This window comes from Channa argus, chromosome 20, assembly GCF_033026475.1.
Source record: "Channa argus isolate prfri chromosome 20, Channa argus male v1.0, whole genome shotgun sequence".
Lineage (NCBI taxonomy): Eukaryota > Metazoa > Chordata > Actinopteri > Anabantiformes > Channidae > Channa > Channa argus.
Genome location: NC_090216.1, coordinates 8,215,429 through 8,228,578, shown reverse-complemented (window position 1 = coordinate 8,228,578; position 13,150 = coordinate 8,215,429).

Sequence of the window (13,150 nt, the reverse complement as noted above, 5' to 3'; positions counted from 1 at the left end):
TGTGTCAGTGGACATTTCTGTACTGTAGAAGTACTGAAGTACCAAATGTAGTTTGGAGGGCAGTTGCTGTGCCCACGGCTTCTATAACCTAATGACACTCTATGTGCCTAACCCACCCCATGCTTCTGTGTATGTTTCAGTTGTAAAATATCCATGCTGGGCTCCATCCCCAACATTTTATTTTTTTCTGTTGTTGTTGCTGTTGTTAAATTAAAATAATAAATCACTAAAAATTACACTACATTTTCTGGTTAGTACTATAGCATCTAGTTTGCTTTCATACTTTCAATGTGTGAAAAATTGGCTTTTCTCTCAAGACAGAGTCCTTGTGGTTGAGCTGTCTAAATGTCTAATGAATTACACAGAGCGCAGACGCAAATTAATCTCCCAGAAGTCCCTGGGTAATATGGCAACCATTTAAAACTTTAATCAATAACTGTGAAGTTGAAAACGTGCAGGCGCTGCACTTGTTTGGTCACAATAAACAGAATGCAGATTGCAGTCTCCTCTAAATCATGGTGACAAGCACAGTCATGCTAAATCACTGAAAGTGAAAAAGAAATGTCTGCATAACTTTATCAGCTGTGCCTCCATGTTTCCTTTGGGAGCGGGAGAATATCGGCAACAACAACACTGAATGATTGATTGCTAAAACTAATATTCCAGTCTTCTCATATTGGTTGTTTGGGGTAATCTACAATGAAATATGTACTTGATGTAAATTTTGAACTGGCCAGACAGTAGTCTACTATATGTAAAGGTGTTTTTTCAGCAGCAGTTACTTTAAGAGTAGAGAGTCCATAGCGTTATGCTGTGTCAGTGCTGAGTCTAACCTCCTTTGTTTGTGTCACCTCATGACATAATGAACATCCTGACAAGCTAAAAGCTGATTGCAGCATTGAATTTGCTGTAAGTTGTTCTTCCTGACAGGTTTCAGTGTTTTTGTTATCTCTCTATATCTCTTTGGATGAAACCTTAGACCCACCAGTGTATGGTTCTGCTGTTATCCTTATTCGAGCACTGCTTTTCAATTTGAAAGCATAATTTCATGTTTTTATGTAGAAATATTTGTAATGCATTTCCTCAAAACCCTTTCCTCGCACTCACAATGTCTTTGCTCATGCTGGAATATGCTCTGCTCAAAACTACATCTTCTTTCACATTTACTGATCCTTTAACTCATGTGCTCCAGCTTAAACCATTCTCCTTGCACTCAATCTGCTTCTGCACACTCACTGGTCTCTGCTCTTGTGCTCAGAATTTTGTTAAGATTACCTTGTTAAAGATTCCCCATTAGGATGCCAGGTGTGGAGCCGACTTCATAGATGATCACATGCCTTGTATTGACAGTTACTACTTTTTATTATGTTCATTGTCTTCATGCTTATCTCACATATGCTTTCTTTTTTTATTACGTGTGCAATCAAAGTAAAAAAAATGTACCACAGGATGTACCTGTGGGTTGATGGAAAGAAGCAGAATAACAGTATGGGCATTGTCTCCCCCCAGCAGAAGATGGTGGCTGCTGTTATTCCTTCAGAATGTAAGAAACAACTACTTTTCCTGTCATTAAAAGGACATGGCTTCCCTTTTTTTTTACTTTTTGACTTTCAGAATACAGTAGGTGGACATCTCACAGCCAGATTGGTTGTCACCTGACTTCCAGCATAAGCAGGGTCCCAGCGCCTGATTAATTATCTGAATGACCAATGATCCTGATCCTGGACTATTTGGATTTCTTGCATGTAGAAATTTTTGGCCAGCTGTCTTGCAGTGTGAGCAGTTCTATGATCTGATTTCCCACGCAGCTTGTTTTATTATTATTGAAGTAGTATATTTTAGATGTTATGGCTAAATCTGTAACATAGAGACTGCAGTGATTTAAAACAGAACCTCAGAGAACACACTGCACACTAATGTATGCATCTTCCAGCCATCTGCAGCTCCGTATTATTTTTTTTCATTTCCTGTTATTTCGTTATAAAATCAGAAAAAGTGAAGCCACATTTCTTGCTTTTTGTCAACATTGAGGATACAGCCATCTTGTTAGAGTGAAATTTATTGGTATTGTCACTACAAAATACCTTCAGTGTGAGCTCCTCATTACAGACATTTGACCAGCCCGCACAGTGTGAGCTGATAAGTCACAGGTTCTGGGTGAACTGGAAGGCTGCTTTAATCATTCACGCTATTATTAAGAGTCATACAGTGTCTGTCCAGCTTGACTTAGCCAAGCAGAAACCGAAACGCAGAAGCTGATAGTTGGTTTGTAGTAAACGATTCGTACAGAAGGTTCCGAGTAAGACATCAAATGCACCATGGCAGTGATCATCCTAAAGGTCAGCGCTACACCTGGGCTCCTATTGGTTAGTGGGTTTTGACAGGGTCATCCCAGGTCAACAACAAAAGTCAGCAACTTATGCCCATAAATAAAAAAAATAAACATGCTTTGGAAATAGGATGGAAAAATGTCTCCATAGATATTTAATAAATGGGTCTTTATTAAAATACCAGAACACAATATGCACAAAAGACAACCAGGGGTTTTATTTGCTTTCATGTACCAACATATTGTACTGTATATACATATATCTCCCAAATTGCTTCCATGCTTTCATGCTAATGCCTCTTTTGTTCAGTCTGCTCTGGTTTTTCCTCTTACACTGACACAATATCATTTTATTACCCTCCTCATCATCTTCCTTGTTCTCATGAATTTGGCCCCAATCCTCTTTTCCACCTCAGACAGATGATGTTAAGATGCAAGCTTTGCGTTTCCCTCATCCATCTCTTCCTCCCACTATCTCCATCCTGTGCTTCATCTTTCAGAACTGTAACCTACGGTCGCCAGCTGTGCAGGGAGCCCCAGAGTGTATTTAATGTGAGCTGCACTTCATCAAACACAGCCACACAGCTGCCAACTTTACTCCAAGCGTAGGCCAGCCTTCCCACCTCTGGCCATTTTTTTCATTTTTCTTTTTTTTGTCCCAGTAAGATCCTGCACCACTGCTACATGCTTCTTTCTCTCCTGTTACTGCCCTGCTGGAGAAGGTGGGTTGAACTGTTAGTGGCCTGCAGAGTACAACTCAACTGGCCAGGCTGTCAGCCCACTATCCAGGAAAAACAAAAAACTAAAAAAAAGTTTAACCCAGTGATAAATTGTTGTTGTACAAAAACTTAAAGCTCTTAAAGCGCTAAAGTTGTAATGATGTATGAATGTTATGATGCAAGAATTGCTGTTGCTAACCTCTTGTTGATATTGTGATAGATCATTAACATTTAACATCAACATTCCCATGTTTGGCCCAGTAACAGCATAAATCTGTCGTATGACTGCGTGGGGGGCCTAGTGATGAGCTGTCTCCTTCAAAGCTGACCTCTTATCCTTAGGCAGACAGAGTGAATATATTCTCCCCTGTCTCTTATAGGGTCCTCTGTGTCTTTACAGCCCATCAGGACATAGAGGTCTCTGCACCCACCCCCTTCTTAACATATCAGGAGATGTACATCCTCTGCTGGTGCAGAGTTTTATGCAAGGTGACAGCTCCTCACACTTCAGTGTTCGGATCACCTCAAGTAGCTCAGATATCGGAAACAATGAGCACACTTCTCACCACAGTGACCAGATGTAGATTGACTGAGGGTATCCGCAGGCCGCAGCAGCCCATCCTCCTGTCCTGACAAAATAGGCCTGCTGGTAACTCTCTACATAAGAGAGCACGGAGTCTGGAGACACATCAGAGAGGAAAGCTGGCTGCACACAGAAGGAGAGGTGGTGGTGGTGGTGGTGGTGGTGGTAGAGGGAAGTGAACACTTTGAAGCCATTGGAGGTGATGTCAAGTTTGCTTAGACTCAAAGGATGGTGTTTGAATATGCTGGCCACTAATATGGCACCAGTATCTCTGTCCTCATCTCTGTTTTCTGTCACTATGTAGAATCTGGCCTCGTCTCCCTGGCTACTGACAATGTCCTTTCACATCATGTTATTGCACACTTGGAGCTGCAGTCAGCAAGCCGTCACTCAGCTTCTTTGTCTGATAGTCAGGCCTGTTGTTGCTGTTAATGCACTCGCTGCCTGTATGAAAGTGGCTGGGAATATGCTATCTGTTTCCCATCAGGAAATCATTGGCACTGGAACTGGAATATCCTTCACCCCTTGCCTTATTTACAGCAGGATGAAGCTACAGTCTCCGCAATCTGACAAGTGGCATTGTGTGTGCAGATCTCAGAGGATAATCTAACCTGCTGCTGAGAAAGTCATGTGTGCAGGCTTCATTCCATATATTTGTATTTATATAAGTATATTCATTTTTTATATTTCTATTTCTTATTATGTTTTTTATATATATAGTGCAATAAAAGCTTTAGAGTTTTCTACTTTGGACAAATATGCCCTCACCTCATAAAATACTGCACAGTTTATTCCCACAGTGCTTCTTGTTTTTGGTTTATTTTTGTAAAGTAAGCTCACCCTTAACCGTTTACTGAAGAAAAGCCTAAAAAGAACAAAGCATTTTAGAATTCTTCTAATTGCAAAGATTATCTTAAAATCATGGCTCGCCAGTGATCCCTTTTAAAGAGTGCTCAATCTGTATGTCTAGACAGTGTCCTGAGGCAGTAACATGTTATGAAGGTCAGACTTGAAAAAGTGTTCATATCCTGTCTTCTTTTTGTAATGTTAAACAGGGCAGATTTAGATTATTGGTGGTGGGTGTTTTTATGCTTGAACAAAACCTTCATTTATTAAAAATTATTTTCTTAAAAACAGAATACGTGTTTAATGATAAAGATAACATTTTCAATTTGACACAGGATTAAAGCTACAGTTTAGCGGAAAGTTAGGTTGTTTTTTTTTTGTTTGTTTTTTAAGGGGGGAATTTCAACTTTTTTTGGGTGGGGGGTTATTCAGTCAGTTGCTCACAGAGGATAAAATCAGTCATCACTTTATGGCCACAGAGCAATCAGACACAGCCCTCCAGTGTCTTCAGCTGACTCTTCTGGCCCTGTCAAGTCCTCCTTCAATCTGGGAGTCTGAGCAGTCGCGCGGAGGTTGACATGATTGCCTTTAAGCAGCCCCTCTTAGCCAGTGACACACAGCTGCAGCCAGGCACCTCTTCTGACAGTAAGAGCACCATGATGGATTGCCTTGCCAAAACTGCTGATCAAAGAAGGTTGAAGTTCAAATGTGTGTCTGGCTGCACTAGGCATGTGCAATCACCAGAGATGGCTTTTCCTGTCCAAACATTCAAGCGCAAGACTGAATTTTCATTTTGCTGATAGCTGCCTGATTTAGATGCTGAGTAATTATGTCATTAGTTATTGGGAATTTATCAAATATGAAAAACTCCCGCAGCATGTGTCAAGAATATTTGAGTTTGTCGATCTGGAGAGTTCAATTAAACCTCTTGACACTATGTCAATATTGTAAGCACTTTGCCCAGTATTTACACACGCATTAATACAGTACAGATGAAATGCTCTCTTTGGACTGCAGAAGTGCTTTTGCTGAAAAGAGCAGACATTTAAAAGTTTCTGACATGTGTCGCGCTACCACTGAGACACTGCCACTGATGTAGGTGGAGCTGACAGCGTTCCAGCCATTGAAGATGGCTCTGGGACATACCAAGTTTGGTATGTGTCAACTCTCATTGTTGTCAGGCTACATTCAAAGTGAAGTTGGAATATGTAAACAGCCTAATTAAAAAGGGAATCCATATGAAATGTTTTGGGTGGAGTGTTGAAACTTGCCCTCAATCTCAGGCAATACAATACTCAGGTGGCTGAAACCCTCTAAATATTGTAAATATTTCTTAAAAATAGAATATATATACAATAAATGTATCTATGCATTAGTCATTTACTTTTTATTATTTATTTATATATTTGAGTGACAGAGTTAGTCCTGGGTTGTAAGTTGTTCAATAATGCCAGGATATAAAGGTGTAGTCGAACCTGCTATTTGACCTCTGCAGGCACAAAAAACCACACACCCCCTCCTACACTGCTGCTTCTTTAACTACAACCCCAGACTTCATGCATGTGCATTGCGATGCCATCCCAAACACAGTGTTTGGATAGATAAAAGACCTAGCACCTGAGAGAGAGACCTAGTAGCAGTACCTAATTTGGACTGGATTCATTAGTGGGAGAGCTGTAAGCACAGCTCTCACACTATTGAGATCCTTTTCTTTATTATTATTATTATTATTATTAGTGGGAGAGCTGTAAGCACAGCTCTCATTAGTGGGAGAGCTGTAAGCACAGCTCTCACACTATTGAGATCCTTTTCTTTATTATTAGTGTGATTGCTGAAAGCAATCACACTATTGTTGTTTCCAGTATTTAATTTTATTATTATTATTAGTGTGATTGCTGAAAGCAATCACACTATTGTTGTTTCCAGTATTTAATTTTATTATTATTATTATTATTAGTGTGATTGCTGAAAGCAATCACACTATTGTTGTTTCCAGTATTTAATTTTATTATTATTATTATTATTATTATTCCGTATTCTTCCGCCCGTTTTTCGGCGTGCTGTAAGTCCTGAATGCTAAAAGCTGCAAACATGGTTCCAACTGTAATATGTTAAGCATGGTTGGGAGAGGTGTGCTCACTACCCTATGTGCTGTCAGCTAATGTACTGTAATTATTATGAATATTAATATGATATTTTTTTTGAATGGAAAGTCTATGGGAGTGATGTTTAAACTGCAATATCTCAAAAACTACACATGGTAGCATGATGCAGCTTTGTGGGATGCTGTCCCATGATGAAGTGCTTCACATGTTACAGCGTGGGCTCTATAGCGCCACCGTGTGGTCAGATATCAGCCTGTATATGTTAGTTGTTTTGACATGCTACTAGTCCTACACGCTTACAGCTAGAAACATGGTTCCAACTGTAATATGTTAAGTACAGTTAGGAGAGTAGATGTATTACTCTGTGGGCTGACAGCTGATGTACAATAATTGTTATGAATATTTGTATGATTTTTACTTTGCATTGCCGTCTATGGGAGCAATCTTCACATGGGTATATCTCCTAAACTACACGTGATATCGTTATGAAACCTTGATTACTACTGTCCCATGATGAAGTGCTTCACATGTTACAGCGTGGGCTCTCTAGCGCCACCGTGTGGTCAATTGTCAGCATGTTTATGTTAGTTGTTTTGACATGCTACTAGTCCTACACGCTTACAGCTAGAAACATGGTTCCAACTGTAATATGTTAAGTACAGTTAGGAGAGTAGATGTATTACTCTCTGGGCTGACAGCTGATGTACAATAATTTTTATGAATATTTGTATGATTTGTTTTTTGCCGTCTATGAGAGCAATCTTCACACGGCTGTATCTCGGAAACTACACGTGATATTGTTATGAAACTTTCAGGAAAGCTGCCCCATGATGAAATGCTTCACATGTTACAGTGTGGGCTCTATAGCGCCACCGTGTGGTCAGATATCAGCATGTTTATGTTAGTTGTTTTGACATGCAACTAGTCCTACACGCTTACAGCTAGAAACATGGTTCCAACTGTAATATGTTAAGTACAGATAGGAGAGTTGATGTATTACTCTGTGGGCTGACAGCTGATGTACAATAATTAGTATGAATATTTGTATGATTTGTTTGTTGCCGTCTATGAGAGCAATCTTCACATGGCTGTATCTCGGAAACTACACGTGATATTGTTATGAAACTTTCAGGAAAGCTGCCCCATGATGAAATGCTTCACATGTTACAGTGTGGGCTCTCTAGCGCCACCGTGTGGTCAGTTATTTAACTCGTTTTTTAACTCAAAAAATTGTTTTTTTTCTTTCTGATTTTACTTCTATATTGTACAGGGCCTTTAGTACTACCACGTGCGCCACCTGGCGGTCGTTCGCGGTACTGCAACTCACTAGTTGTTCAATATTTTAAAAAACTACACATGCTACAGTGTTGCCTGTCGCTTCTACAACTTTCAAAGCTGCAGATTCGGCGATGGCTGCAGCAGGTGCAGCGGCTGGCTTTCAGCAATCACACGCATTTTCTGCAGGAAATATATACTTATACTTATACTTTTTATTATATTTCACTTTTTATGAACTTTTTTTCCCATAGAAAATGAATGGAAGGCACTTAAAATTTCCCTTCAACTTGCCACTTTTCATCTGCCTCTTGTGTCGTCATACTTTGGAGTAGAAACTTCATTTAAAGTTTATACGGGTCTAGTCCCTTTCAACTTTTTCTGGGTGGATCAGCTTCTTTCTATCTTTTATACTTTTTGAATAATCGCAGTTTTAGTTTTAGGCAACTTTTGGAGCTTTTTCAACTTTTCCATTAGTGTGTATTGCGGAATGTTGGAGCAGCTAGAGTGGGTGACATCACACGCACTCTAACTTTTCAGCTTCCACTTTTAGCAACTTTTTTCCTTCTTTTCCTTCTTTCCTTCAGTCAACTTTAATCTTACATAAACAAACTATACATCAGAATGTAGGTATTTTTGTCTTCTTTCAGTAACTGTAACTCTCATAGTGACAGGACTGACGGTTCTTTCTCCAAGTGTCCAGAAGCAGAGAGAGTGCCGTCAAAACTCCCATTGGAGCCCATTATAACAGAGGTTCTTAAATTCTAATCAAATCACAAACGGGGGGCTGTTTTAAAATCGCCACCACGCCTTCATTTTATGGAGTATCTTCAAATAAAGTACATCAGTGTGTTCATTGAAGCCTTTTGTCACTCACAGTTTTTGAATTGTTTCGATAGGACTAATACTTTTTCATATTTTGAGCATTTTGCGAGGCATAGTCTCAGCACTTTTCCAGCCTGCCTTTGCATTTGGCTTACATGACTCAGCAGGCGGGCAGCGGGCAGCAGTCATTGTCATGGTAACGGACACAGCTGCATGACGTCATGTAATCAGCCTCAGAGCTGTGTCCACACACTTTACCTGAGTTTTTCTCCCTCAACATACACAGTGGAGACACACACAGACACACACCCTCACAGACAGGAAATACCCTTTCAAAATAAAAGCCTTTCATAATATGTTATCCACTTTTTAGCATTTAAATGCTAAAATGACTTTGTGGTGAAGTTTCCCTACACACACACCCTCACAGATAGGAAACACACTTTCAAAATAAAAGCCTTTCATAATATTTTATCCACTTTTTAGCATTTAAATGCTAAAATGACTTTGTGGTGAAGTTTCCCTACACACACCCTCACAGACAGGAAACACTTTCAAAATAAAAGCCTTTTATCATTCTTATTTTAATTATTTAGCATTTAAATGCTAAAATAAGTTTGTTTTGAAGTCTCCCTACAGTGGACACACAAACTACCACACAGACACAGACAGGAAACACACTTTCAAATTAAAAGCTCTTTTCAACTTTTTAACAGTTTTTCAGCATTAAAATGGTTCCTTCATTTCTAAGTAGTTACTTCTAGCTTTTTTCTTTACACTTTAATAGCAACTTTTTTACTTTGCTTCTTTTTTTGTTTCTTTTAACTTTGGGAATATTTACCTTTTCCTTTGTTTCTTACTACTTCTTTCCACTTTTGTTAATCAAGTTGTTGCTTTTTCACTTCTTACTTTTTTCTTTACACTTTCAATAGGAACTTTTTACTTTGCTTCTTTTTCTGTTTCTTTACACTTTAAATATCAACTTTTTACTTATTTACTTCCTCCATTGTTACTTTCTACTTTTTTTCTTTTCTGAATTCAACTTTTCCTGGGATTTTGGATTTTTTCTTTTTCTTGTCATCTTCTTCTTTCTCTTTTTGTTTGTATTTATCTCTCTTCAGCGTTTGCGGCTTTGAACGTACAAACGCCTCTGCTCTCAGCAGCTTCTGAGCGGTCGGCCTCTACCGGGCGACTTAACAGCTCTCCCACGTAATTTCCTTGGAAATTGCCTTTTCTAGTTATATTCTGATGTCTTTTTTTGAGGTTTGTGATGTTCAGAAAAATATTTCTTCCGTTTTACAGCTGCTCCTTTTACAATGATTCTCTATGGGAAAAAATCCTTTTGGGCCACTGTGTGTCATGTGATCAACATAGCAGTTGCAGTAATGCGGTTAGGCCTCTGTGCCAAATTGCTTCAATGCCTAATGTGGGATTCATGGGAGCTTGAAGCACCTTTCTCTAGTTGTCTGTCTAACGAGCCCATGTTGGTCTTCATGCTCTCAAACACCCTATATTTCATTTTCTGTTCTTTTGCCTCTTTGGTTCTTTGGCTGTGTAGGCTGTTGGCGGCAGTAGAATAAGAACTTCCTCTAATACTGGTTCCTCTGCAATAAATTTGTGGACTCTACCTTTATGTTTTTATAGTTGTTCTAAAAAATGCCACATTCAGTGTGATGTCTGCAAGGTGTCAGGAGGAGGGATTCTGAGGCTGTTTTATTATACTCTCTGGTGTTTGGTTTTAAGGAAGTCTGTATACTCAAATGATGAATACACATGAGCAAACAGGAGTATGATTGAAATTAGGGGCTTTAATTTACACTGGACTATGGAGCAAAAGAAGCGATATGAAGCATCCCTATCTGAAGATACTGGCTGGAGCAGGAGACTTTTGTGGTTGAGGTGACTAGGAAGTCTTATTTCTGGGCCAGATTCACATTAGTGACATGTATCATTGAGAGGGAGGATGTTATAATTAGCTTGTCAGTCTGCTTTAGGCTGAGCTGGCACTCTCTGTGAAGAGGAATGGACTGCAAGTCCAAGGAGCTGACAGCTAGTCGATAATGTGGCAATTAATGTCATAAATAATTCTAAAGCCAATTAAATTAAAATGGCCCTCACACTCTAAAACAGCACTTTATTTCCTATCATTTTATGATGTGGTCTGTACCAAGCAGCAGGATCAGATTTTCCTCTTTATATTTACATATGGCCAACATATGGCGAAGTCATAATGTGCAGCGTAAAAATCTGTGGGGGCAGGAGATTTATTTGTTGATTTACATTGCTTTTAACGTATTATTGTTTTTCTTATGGCCAAAACATAACCTGTGGAAGAAAAGCAAATACAAAGTGTAAAACCACTTTTAATCAAAAGTATATTGCCTCCGTGTTGCTAGCTGTAGAAAATGGCTTTGGTTCATAAAGCATGTGACTAATTTAATGGCAGTAGTGGTTAAATATATCAAATCCTCCTTGTGGTATTGGGAGGGTCAAGCCCTGTGTGATATATAGAGAAGACTGTGATGGCTGAAGGTCGTGTCAGCTTCTTCTGCATAATGCATGAATCCTGTAACTCTCGCTGACGCCAATCTTCTGAACCTGAACCTTGAGATGAAAATTTTACTAAGTAAATCAGCGAGCATGCTGGCATTTCTATTAACCTCCAGTGTGGTACTGACAGAAACATGAATCACAGTAAATAATATGTTGCAAATTATAAATCATATTTACAACTTGGACTGAGAAGTGATGTTATGGAATAGTGCCATCTGTTTGCTGTTTGTTACTGCTAATTTCTTTGCACAGAAGCGAAAGTAAAGGGGATTTGAATTAGAAAGTAAGTGATTTAGGACACAACATATGGGGAAACACTGATTGTTGATGCAAACCAAATCCCATTCACTTTAATCATTCATTCCCGAAACCAACTCACAAAAATGTAAAACATCTGCACTCAACACCTACAGACGGTATTTTATTTTGTATTAAAGGAGCAATATTCGTATTGTACAGGTTGCATTTTGTTTTTGATGAGTGCTGTTTCCCACTTCAAACAGGAAAATAGCCAAGAGCTTTGATTTATGCATGCATGGAGTGAAACAAAAGAAAAGGAAACGTTGACCTTTACATGGAACATAAAGGGTCAGTGCGGCAACTGTGCCTTATAGGCAAATTGCATCCCTGTGCCGAAGTCTATCCTAACATCCAGGATGAAATTCTTATCTTTTACCATTTGTTTGACTGTTTCTCTGGTAGAAATACAAAGAGGCAGAGGACAGTGTTTCTCTCTCCGTGTGCAGGTCACTTTAAAACATAAATAAAAAGAGGAACAAATAAAGGGATATAGTGATGAAAATGTTAACAGCAAAGTTTAGAAATAAGAGAAATATTCATGTGGCAGCACTGAGAATCTCTACTGTGTACAAGTCTTCTTCATTTCTGTATCAAAGGGTAAACTAATGCAAAATGTATATGGCCCTTGGCACAAAAGATGGTGGTGCGGCTCAGTACAGGATGATCTGTGTGCTAAAAGCTTGAAACATCTGTGTAAACACATGGCCTTTTTCCAACAATGTAGACAATGTTCTCATAGCCTTAAGATAGATGTCCAAGGCTATATACCCCGGGGCCATGCTGGGATGGCTTTGAACATCTGAAAAACCTAGAGCTTCAAGCAATATGCACTTTCAATACTCAAGCTTGACAACAAAGCATATAAGAATTTAACCTATGGCTTTTATTTTACATTTTATTGCTTTAGATCGATTGTGTCATTACAGAGTGGAAATGTTTTGGAAATAATAAAAGTGTAGATTTTTTTATCGATGCATATACATCTTAGTGTTTTGTGGCTAGGTTATTTTTTAAATTTGAGGGTTTTTTTTTTTAAATTGGGGTTTAAAAAGCCGAGGTAACTAGAACAAAAAACAGAGGACCCTCTGTCTTTGTTGTTGTTCTTTAATTCTGTTAATAGCCCAAGGTAAAGATTTATCTGCTCTTGTCAATTTACCTCAGCCTCAATATAAAGCACCAAGGTCACTTTTTCTTTGCCTGGCCCACAGGATTAAATTGTCATGTCCCTCTAATAGGCAGCACAGGGAATCATTAGTCCAGCTCAGCTGCCTGACTGATAGGCATTTCAGTCCAATCATGGGAGTGTGCCGCCACAGGCCAGCCAGTATTGACACTGTGTCAGGACTGAGAGGGGACGCCTTAATCAGCCAGGACACTCTCAACATTGATTTGACAAGCTGCTGTAATGACCCCCTTGTTTTGGTAAAGGATCACTGTTTATCCAGGCTGGCACTGATGCACTTGGAGTGCTGCATTGTCATGGAAACTATTATCACCAGCCAAGCCTATGCAGCTGGACAAGAGTTGTCTTCAGAGGGTGACCATGGATTGGTCTGTATGTATCCTAGAGGTTTTAGTTTCCTAGTTATTTCCTGGAAGCAGACAGAAATTCAGA